The following is an 11,332-nucleotide window of genomic DNA, read 5'->3' as shown; positions in this document are numbered from 1 at the left end:
AAAAAAAAAAAAAAAGTTGAATTTGGCCGGGTGCAGTGGCTCACGCCTGTAATCCCAGCACTTTGGGAGGCTGAGACAGGTGGATTGACTGAGCTCAGGAGTTCGAAGCCAGCCTGAGCAACATGGCAAAACCCCGTCTCTACTAAAAATACAAAATAAAATAAACAAATAAATAAGTTGAGCATGGTGCAGCCACCTGTAATGCCAGCTATTCAGGAGGCTGAGGCAGGAGAATCACTTGAACTGGGAGGCGGAAGTTGCAGTGAGCCAAGGTTGCGCCACTGCACTCCAGCCTGGGTGACAGAGCAAGATGATGTCTCAAAAAACAGAAAAACAAAACAAAACAAAAACAAAGCAAAACAAAAAGAGATCGTTGAATTTTTCTTTTGTCTTGGAATTAGTGAATTCATAGATTAAGCTTTTTTCCATTTATAGACATTTTCTTTTTCATATTTTTATTTTTGCGTGTGCTGTGTGCATGTATGTGTGTGTTTTGAAATTAGAAACACATACATGCACACAGCACACACATGGAAATATATAAGAATATGAAATATTTGTTCTTGTTGTAGCTGCTTTGGATTCTTTGGGAACAGCAGTTGGCCATGTCATCATTATATCCTTTCCCTCATCTTTTCTGTAATCATGTTGATTTTCTTCACTTTCCTTTGAATCATGGGAAGTATTCTTGTACCTTTCCCATACAACAAAAATTCAACTTCATACACTTTTCCTTTATGGTACTTGACCACATTTTGCATGTCAAAGCATTTCTTATTTATCTTCCCATCCAGCTCCTTCTTTTTTCTTATGATTGATTGATTACATCTTTAATAATTAACATTTACTATGTCTTCTATATGTGAAGTACTGTGTTAAATGCTCACATACATAATCTTAGTTAGTTCTCAATACAGCCCTAGAGGCCAGGTGTGGTGGCTCATGCCTGTAATCCCAGCTCTTTGGGGGCCAAGATGGGAAGATTGATTGCTTGAGCCCAGGAACTCAAGACCAGCCTAGGTAACATAGTGAGACCCTATCTCTATAAAAAAACAATTAGCCATGCATGGTGGTGCACACCTGTAGTTCCAGCTACTCAGGGGGCTGAAGTGGGAGGATTGTTTGGGCCTGGGAGGTCAAGGCTGCAGTGAGCATGATTGTACCACTGCATTCTCTGCATCCTAGCCTGGGCAACAGAGTGAGACCCTTGTGAAAGGAAAATATCTTGGACCCCCAAAATCATTAAGGAAAACTCAAGCTGGAAACTGCTTAGGGCAAACCTGCCTTCCATTCTATTCAAAGTCACCCCTCTGCTCACTGAGATAGATGCATATCTGATTGCCTCCTTTGGAAAGACTAATCAGAAACTCAAAAGAGTGTAACCATTTGTGTATCACCTATCTGTGACCTGGAAGCTCCCTCCCTGCTTCCAGTCTTCCTGCTTTTGCTTCAAGCTGTCCTACCTTTCCAGACCAAACCAATATACGGCTTACATATATTGATTGATGTCTCATGTCTTCTTAAAATGTATAAAACCAAGCTGTGACCCAATCACCTTGGGCACATGTCCTCAGGACTTCCTGAGGCTGTGTCATGGGCACATCCTCAACGCTGGAAAAATAAACATTCTAAATTAACTGAGACCTGTTTCAGATTTTCCGCATTCACATTCTGTTTCAAAAACAAAAACAAGAACAAAAACAAAAACAAAAGTAATCTTACAGGTCGGTATTTGATATGTTTTGGCTGTGTCCCCACCTAAATTTCATCTTGAATTGTAGTTTCCATAATCCCCATATGTTGTAGGAGGGTCCTGGTGGGAGGTAATTGAATAGTGGGTGTGGTTACCCCATGCTGCTGTTCTTGGAGTAGTGAGTGAGTTCTCACAGGATCTGATGGTTTTATAGAGGGCTTTTCCCACTTTTGCTTGGCACTTCTCCTTGCTGCCACTATGTGAAGAAAGACATGTTTGCTTCGCCTTCCACCATGACTGAAGTTTCCTGAAGCCTCCCCAGCCCTGCAGAACTGTGAGTCAATTAAACCTCTTTTCCTGTATAAATTACCCAGGTTCAGTTAATTTATTAGCAGTGTGAAAATGGAGTAATATGATAAATTGATGCTGCAGAGATGCTGCTATAAAGAAACCCAAAAATACGGAAGCAATTTTGGAACTGGATAACAGGCAGAGGTTGGAACAGTTTGGAGGGCTGAGAGGAAGACAGGAACACGTGGGAAAGTTTGGAACTTCCTAGAGACGTGGAAGGCTCAGAAGACAGGAAAATGAGCGAAAGTTAGGAACTACCTCGAGACTTGTGAAGTGGCTTTGACCAAAATTCTGATCATGATATGGAAAATAAGGTCTCGGCTGAAGTGGTCTCAGATGGAGATGAGGAACTTGTTGGGAACTGGAGTAAAGGTCACTCTTGCTATGCAAAGGGACTGGCAGCATTTTGCCCCTGCACTAGAGATCTGTGGAACTTTTAACTTGGGAGAGACAATATAGGGTATCTGGGGGACGAAATGTCTTAGCGGTGAAGTGTTCAAGAGAAAGCAGAGAACAGAAGTTTAAAAATTTTGCAGCCTGATGATGTGATAGAAAAGAAACTCATTTTCTGGGGAGAAATTCAAGCCAGCTGCAGAAATTTGCATAGTAACCAGGAGCCAAATGTTATTCACCAAGACAATGGGGAAAATGTCTCCAGAGCATGTCAGAGACCTTCACAGCAGCCCCTCCCATCACAGACCTGTCAAATACTAACCTCTAAGATTGCTTTTGTTTTTGTTTTTGTTCTTGTTTTTGTTTTTGAAACAGAATGTGAATGCAGAAAATCTGAGACAGTCTCAGTTAATTTAGAATATTTATTTTGCCAGCGTTGAGGATGCACCCATGACACAGCCTCAGGAAGTCCTGAGGACATGTGCCCAAGGTGGTCAGGTCACAGCTTGGTTTTATACATTTTAAGGAGAGAAGAGACATCAATCATTTTTCCTAGGAGGAAAAAATGGTTTCATGGGCTTGGCTGAGGGCCCTCCTCCTGTGTGCAGCATAAGTACTTGGTGATCTGTGTCCCAGTTGCTCCAGCCATGGCTAAAGTGGGCCAAGGTACAGCTCAGGCCATTGCTTCAGAGGTGCAAGCCCTAAGCCTTGGCAGCTTCCATGTAATGTTGAGCCTGCAGGTGCACAAAAGTCAAGAATTGAGGTTTGTGAACCTCCAGTTAGATTTCAGAGGAGGTATGGAAATGCCTGGATGTCCAGGAAGAAATCTGCTGCAGGGGCAGGGCCCTCATGGAGCACCTCTGCTAGAGCAGTGTGGAAGGAAAATGTGGGGTTGGAGCTCCCACACAGTGTCCCCACTGGGGCACTGCCTAGTGGAGCAGTGAGAAGAGGGCCACCGTCCTCCAGACACCAGAATGCTTGATCCACTGAGACCTTGCACCATGCACCTGGAAAAGCTGCAGACACTGAATGCCAGCCCATGAAAGCAGCTGGGGGCGGGGGGTAGGGGGGGACTGTGCCCTACAAAGACACAAGGGTAGAGCTGCCCAAGGCCGCGGGAGCTCACCTCTTACATCAGTGTGACCTGGAGGTGAGACATTGAGTCAAAGGAGATTCATTTTGGAAATTTAAAGTTCGATGACTGCCCTATTGCTTTTCAGACTTGCATGGAGCCTATAGCCCCTTTGTTTTTGGCCAATCTCTCCCATTTGGAATGAGTGTATTTGTGTAATGCCTATAGCCCCATTGTGTCTAGGACATAACTAACTTGCTTTTGATTTTACATGTTCATGGGCAGAAGGGACTTGCCTTGTCTCAGATGAGACTTTGGACTTGAACTTTTGGGTTAATGCTGGAGTAAGTTAAGACTTTGGGGGACCGTTCAGAAGGCATAACTGTGTTTTGAAATGTGAGGACATGAGATTTGGAAGGGCCCAGGGGCAGAATGATAGGGTTTGGCTATGTCCCCACCCAAATTTCATCTTGTAGTTCCCATAATCCCCATGTGTTGTGGGAGGGAGCCCATGAATCATGGGGATTCCACCCATGCTGCTGTTCTCATGATAGTGAGTGAGTTCTCATGAGATCTGATGGTTTTATAAGGGACTTTTCCCCCTTTTGCTTGGCACTTCTCCTTGCTGCTGCTATTTGAAGAAGGACATGTTTGCTTTCCCTTCTGCCATGATGGTAAGTTTCCTGAGGCCTCCCTAACCCTGCTGAACTGAGTCACTTAAACCTCTTTTTCTTTATAAATTACCCAGTCCTGAGTATTTCTTCATAGCAGCATGAAAATGGACTAATACAGTCTTATTATAATTCTCATTTCAAAAGAGGAAACTGAGGCTTAAGGAGTGCTCTGCTTATCTACTGCTGCATAACAAATCACACCCAAACCTGAAGCCCATTATTTTGTTTACAAATCTGCAATTTACGTAGGGTTCAACTTGGGTGCCCATTTCTGTTCTACTGGCATCACTTGGGGGGCAATTTGAAGGAATAAGCCTGGAATTATCTGGAGGCTTGTTCTCGCCCATGCCTGGCAGTGGATGCTGACTGTTGGCTTAGACCTTAGCTAGAAAACCTGTAAGTAGTCTCTGCATGTGGCCAGGGCTTCTTCACAACATAGTGGTTAGGTTCCAAGAGTGAGTGTTTCTAGATAGAGCAAGCCAGGAAGAAATTGTTCTATGTATTATGAACTACCTAGCTTTACAAGTCACATAGATAATCTCTATCACATTACATTCATTGAAACAGCCACAAAGGTACACCAAATATCAGGGAGGTGGGTGGGATAAACATGAACTCTTCATGAGGTAACGGTAAGGTTCTGGAAGAGTATGTAAAACCAGAAATGTTGTGGTTGCCATTTTTGAAAATTATACTATTCCGCAAATAAATTAAGCAATTTTTATAAGGTCATACAATAATTAATGGCACTGGAATTTCCTATTTCATAGAAAATCAGTTCTTCTTAAATTTGAGTATAAAAGAGATGCTAATTCAATTTAAAACTTTTACAAGTGTGACCTTACATTACTCTTGTTTCTTTATGTTACATGGTCTTGTATTACAGTATCTTACTTTATATTGCAAAATATTTCTGTAAGATTCATTCTGATTTTTTCTGATTACTCTTGTAATTTTTTATCTAAACCTGTTTTTTTCTTAAGAAATGGCATGCATTTATTCTTGCTAGATTTTCTTTTTGGCTTTTATGTTATTAAAATTCTTACTTAAATTTGAGTGAAAAATTAAATATGTGGTCTTAAGCTGCAGGATCTGATGTTATTTATTTAGTGATCTTCTTATTTTAGGGGTAAGGACCTATAACAAACCAAAGTGCAAGTGTTTCACTCCCTAATTAAAAAAAACAACTATATGGTAATAAAGGGGAATGACTTTACATGGTTTTAAAATACAATTTTATTATCATTTTTAGAGATGGGATCCAGCTACATTGTCCAGGCTAGTCACAAACTCCTGGGCTGAAGTAATCTTCCTGCCTTAGCCTTCTGAGTAGTGGGGATTACAGGAGCAAGCCACTGTACCCAGTGGTTTATTTTATTCCTAAATGGTGTAATAATTTCATTTCAGTGGATAGTATCTATGAAATAATTTGTTTTGCAACACTCCTAATGTTTTACAACAGTTTTTAACATCTTCATTTGGCTACTGGGGAAACCAAAGCATATTTGTTTTTCTAGTAGATCCTAAAAGTTATATTGACTGGCTCCTTATTTAGTATTCATTCACAGGAATTTTACCAGTATCTTGTGAACAACATAAAGGAAACCAGAAAGTAAGTCATTCAAAATATCTTTAGGGCATAGCTGATTTCAGTTTAAACTCAAGGAAGTTCTGAGGATGCAATGATAGGCATTTGGATTCCTTTCTTTATCATAGTGATCATAGTGAGCATGTTATTGGCATCATGGTGACATTACATAAAAATGATCTTCCAGGCTCTAAATTGTTTCTAAAGTCTTCAAATTTCCACAGGCCTAGATTGGGGAAAAATGAATACATATATTGGATATATATGTGTGTGTGTATATATGTATATATGTGTGTGTATATATATATATATACACACACACACACAAAGATAGGTATTATATTGTAGTCTTATTCTATCTGTGAAATATATTTTTCATAATTGTTTAGAAACTGTGGAAGAAGGATGGAAGTAATGAATGAATATTTTCTTACTCCAAAATGTATTTTAAATCTTAGAGGAGTTATATATATTCTATTCAATTAGCCTTTCAAGCAAGAGAAATGCCAAGCTCTCTGGAAATATATATATGAAATATATATACCTACATACATGATGTATATAATGTATATACATACATGTTAGAAAATAGATATGTAAGTTAGAATATATACTTATAGGAATGTGTATACAGTTGGCCCTCTATATTCATGAGTTCCACATCCTTGGATTCCAACCAACTACGATGGAAAATATTTGGAAAAAAATTGCATCTCTAATGAACATGTACAGACTTTTTTCTTGCCATTATTCCCTAAACAAGATAGTATAACAACTATTTACACAACATTTACATTGTATGAAATATAAGTAATCCAGAGATGATCTAATGTATATGGGAGGATGTGCATTGGTTACATGCAAATACTATATCACTTTATATCAAAGGCTTGAGTATTTGCACATTTTTGTATTCAAGGGAGGTCCTGGTCCTGGAACCATTGCTCCTCAGTTGCTGAGGGACAACTATAGTTTGTTCGTTTGTTGTCTGTTGTTTGGTAGATTGGATGCTGCTCTACTGATTTTTTTGTGTCTGCATTGGTCCATTTCCAAATGTGCCACATAAATATTGTCATCTCCTCTGTACTATGTCTTCATAAAATATAATATATAAATGTTTAGATTTTAGAATTACTAAAATAAACAAACATACTAACAGCTTCTGACACATTGCTTAGAAGTCCTTTTAACTGTCTTTTATTTATGTAACCACAAAATTCAGCATTTCTCAACAAGGAATTCACAATTACTTGTTGGGAAAAACAAACCATTGACATAGGCGAGAATAACAATAGCTTTTACATAAATATTGTACAGCATCTCTTATCTCTAAAGAAAGTAATGAGACACAGCTGAATGGAAAGAAAATTTTGTTCACATAAAATCTTAAGAGCATTGTAGCTATTCAATGATTAAAAGTTTAGCTCAGTAGCTAATATTAATGTCTATATTTTTAAAGTTCTCTTTATCTGTTTTACTTAGAATATACAGCTGCTACCAATCAGTGCATATAGTATAAGTAATTTGACCATGCAAGCTGGAGAGTCCATATTTTAGATTTTCTGCCCAGAGTCTCTCATCAGTATATCTATACTTGAGACACTATGTATTCTGATTTTTCCTTCCTAGAATATAAGGACTTAGGTTAAAAAAAGGCCTAAATAATACATTGAATTTGCAGTATTCCAACCTCTTTGCCATCAAATTTGGGTCAGGTTTCAGTGGCTAGTACCTACGAAGGCCTGTATTCCTTTTGGCAGAGCAACAGGGGGACACATGGTAGAAGATCCTGGTTTACAATTATAGCTGCTTATTCTGAATTTCTTCTCTCCCTTCTCATGGCAGTCTTCTTGTTGCTGCTCCACTACACTTTGGATATTTTTCTTTGTTTCCATGATCTGTTCATTGATTCCCCCTCCTGTGCTCAAATTTTCAATTAGCCTTTCAAGCAAAAGAAATACCAAGCTGTCTGGAAACATTTAAAAACATCACTCCTAGACCACCATACAAAGATAAGGCAATTAACACTCTGCGTTTGTTCCTCCAACAAATCAAATCCTCTATTATCCTTGTGCCATCTTTATTGGATTTTTAACTCCTGTGTGCCATTCTAACTTCTAACTGATTAATTCTTCTAGAAGAAGACATGTTTCTGAACCTGTTCCATGGGCCAGACATTTCCTGGTGAACCACCCTCCCCTGTGAAAACAAAGGGCTTTCACACTGAAGCTGTGTATTGTAGCAGTCACCAAGTGAGGAGGCTTTTTGTTTTGGTTTAAATATCACAATAGAGTTCTTTACTATCAATTTCTCTGTGCCGTCAATTCAATTTAGTTGTGAGGAGGAATTCAACATGACAATTTGAGGAATTACAATTCTGCTACTTTAAAAATCAATGCTATTAAAATTTGTTTCTATATTTGTTCATTTGTTAACAGTGTCAGATTTTACCAAATTTTGTTTGTAGAGAACGTTTTGACACCTCTAAGATTTAAAATAAATTTCTGTGTAAGAAAGTGTTCATTCATTACTTCTGTCCTTTAACGGTTTCTAAATAGTTATAGAAAATATGTTCCACGGATAGAATAAGCCTCATGGATTATGTGCTCATTTTTTATCAGTGGTTGTGGTGTTTTCTCAAGGTATGTGCAGGGAATGCCTCTTTGTTGCAGTTTGCAAAATAATGCCTTCTTTCTTTCTTTTTTTTCTGAGGAGTCTCACTCTGTCGCCCAGGCTGGAGTGCAGTGGGGTGATCTCGGCTCACTGCAACCTCCGCCTCCTTTCTTGAGTCATAAACATGCTGGCAGTATTCACAACAGTCATAACTAGAAAAGTTTAAAGTCAAAGCATCATGTAAAAAGTCTTGATTTCTCAACAAGTACATCCCTCTTACCATCTGTGCTTCCCCAAATCTTCTCCCTCTTACTCAGCTGCATCGACATCTTCCTAGAAGCTCAGGCTTGAATCCCAGAAGGCCATCTTCATGTCACTCCTCTCACTGCCCATATCCAATCTATGACCAATTTCTGTCAGCACCTCCTCCTAAATATCTCCTGGGATCTTCCTGCTTCTTTCTATCTAGAATTCTGTCATCTACTTGTATCACCTAGCATTGCCTTGTCAGGGTTATTGAAAAAGCTTCCAACTAAATTCCCTTTAGTCTGTTTTTCTCTGCAGTAGTCAGAGTGAATGAAAGAAATGTATGTATATATGTGTATATCTGTATCTGTCTAATGATACGTGTGTGTATAGTTGTGTCATGCTTCTACTTAAAACCGTCAAATAGCTTCTGTTTGCATTTAAAACCCAAATTCCTAAGCATGATCCTTATGACTCATAAACTTTGGTTCCTGCCTACTTACTGCCTTTAGCGTCTGCTGGTCCCTCTGCCATTGTATTCTAACCTCAAACCCACGAGATTATACCTACCTCTGTACTAGATCTTTTCTCTCCCAGTGACTGGTTTCTTTGGGTCATTCTGGTCTCAAATGTTGCCTTTTTGGAATGACCTTCCCTGACCACACAATCCGAAGTAATGTCCCCAAATATTCTCCAGCTAATTACTGTTGTATTTCTTTGGAGCATTCTGTTTATTTGTTGGCTTCCTTGTTTATTATCTGCCTTCTCCAAGTAAAATGTAAACATGCAGAGACCTCATCTGTCTTATTCACCAACCTATCCCTGGCTTCTAGTACGGTACCTGGAATATAGGAAATGCCCTATAAATCTCTGATTCATGAAGGTTATAAAGCAACTAACATATGATAAATTAGCTAACAGAAATTGCATAGGGAAGATCAGACTTTGCTTCGGGAAAAGCTGACTTTTCCTGAAAAGGATTCATTCTGGAATTCTTTAGTCCGCTGGAATATTTTTGCAGGTACAATAATTCTACACTTTAAAACTGAACTTCTGATTGGGTGCAGTGGCTCACGCCTGTAATCCCTGCACTTTGGGAGGCCAAGGCGGGCAGATCACCTGAGGTCAGGAGTTTGAGACCAGCCTGGGCAACATGGTGAAACCCCGTCTCTACTAAAAATACAAAAGTTAGCCAGGCATGGTGGCGCACACATGTAATCTCAGCTATTTGGGAGGCTGAAGCAGGAGAATTGCTTGAACCCAGGAGGCGGAGGTTGTAGTGAGCCAAGATTGTGCCATTGCACTCCAGCCTGGGTGATAAGAGGGAAACTCTATCTCAACCACCTCCCACCCCCGCCAAAAAACCCTGAACTTCAAGTGTATCTGTTGTTACTGTGTATCTTATCTCTGAAAAAGGGCATTATTATAATTTGAGTTTAATATAGTAGGCTGCCTTTTGTATAGCAAGGGTAGCTGATGTTTTTCATGTTTATGTACTCAAGACAATGTAATCTCTGTTGCCTTATTTCCAGACTTGGTACCTTGCAATATGGCTAATGTTAGCAAGTGAATTTACTATCATTCTGTAAGGGTCAGCTCTGGGCTTCCAGATTACTTTGGTGAAAAGTGTGACATAGTATATAATAAAACTCTCTGCCTCTAGTCCTCTCATGGGACAAATTTGGGAGATACTTTTTATGCTGCTCGGGAGGTCCTGGTGAACTCAAACCCTTGCCATCACTGTTGCAATAGCAGTGACTCGCCTATTTTGTTGTTGTTGTTTTCCCCCTTTCTTACTCTTCCTGGTGGCTCATTCCTCTGTCCTGTAATAAGCTCTCAAATAGACTACTAACACACAGGTCTCCTTTCAGGCACTAATTTGCTGGGAAGCTAAGGCAAGAGAGTTGGTATCAGGAATAGCTTTCAAAAGCAGCGGGTTAGGATAGATTCCGGAACACTCACTCACCTGTCAAATAGTAACAAGGACCTGTTGTTGATTCCTGATGTAACCTGTGGCATGCTGACGCATCCCCCAAACAAAGACTCACCTGGGTAGATTCAGATGAGGTACAGGTGGGAGGCGAGGGATTTACCCACACAATAGCTCAAGCACGGGAATAGTAGGAGGGGCGTGGTAACTTAAAAGAGTATGGCACTGGCTATAAAAGTCCTCAAGAAAGAAAACCACTGGGTCATTTTACCCATTTACTATCAACTCAGAGTGAGTGTAAAATCTGAAAGTCCTTGAAGGTAGCATTTAAAGAGGTTCTCTTCTCATAAAGCTGCAGGCAGACTGTGTTGAAAATCAGGCCTGCATTGTAGAGATAAGGGGATAAAATGCATAGAGTGACAGGTTTCCTACGCAGAAAATGAGGGCGCTGATAAAGAAGACTTAAGCTGGGAATATTTGGATGCATGAGTCCAAAAATGCTAGAGCCTCCAGATTCTTCTGGACTGTCTCAGTCAGCAGAAGCAGCCACTTTCTCCGTGTCTTGAGGTGGAGAAAGCAACCTGGAGAACATTACAACGCTGACCTGAGAAAGATGCCATGGGAGGTGAGGCTTGTCTTCCTCAAGATTCATCATCACCTTGCCTTATTCCTCCAGACCAGTACCTGAGGTAAGGGCTCAGCTTATAGGGGAGTAAGTCCCTGCTCCTGGAGAACATAGCTTACTCATGGAGAAAACTGGCTAATGTATACT

The sequence above is a fragment of the Colobus angolensis genome, unplaced genomic scaffold (assembly GCF_000951035.1).
Source record: "Colobus angolensis palliatus isolate OR3802 unplaced genomic scaffold, Cang.pa_1.0 Scaffold30, whole genome shotgun sequence".
Lineage (NCBI taxonomy): Eukaryota > Metazoa > Chordata > Mammalia > Primates > Cercopithecidae > Colobus > Colobus angolensis.
Note: the sequence above shows the minus strand (reverse complement) of the source record.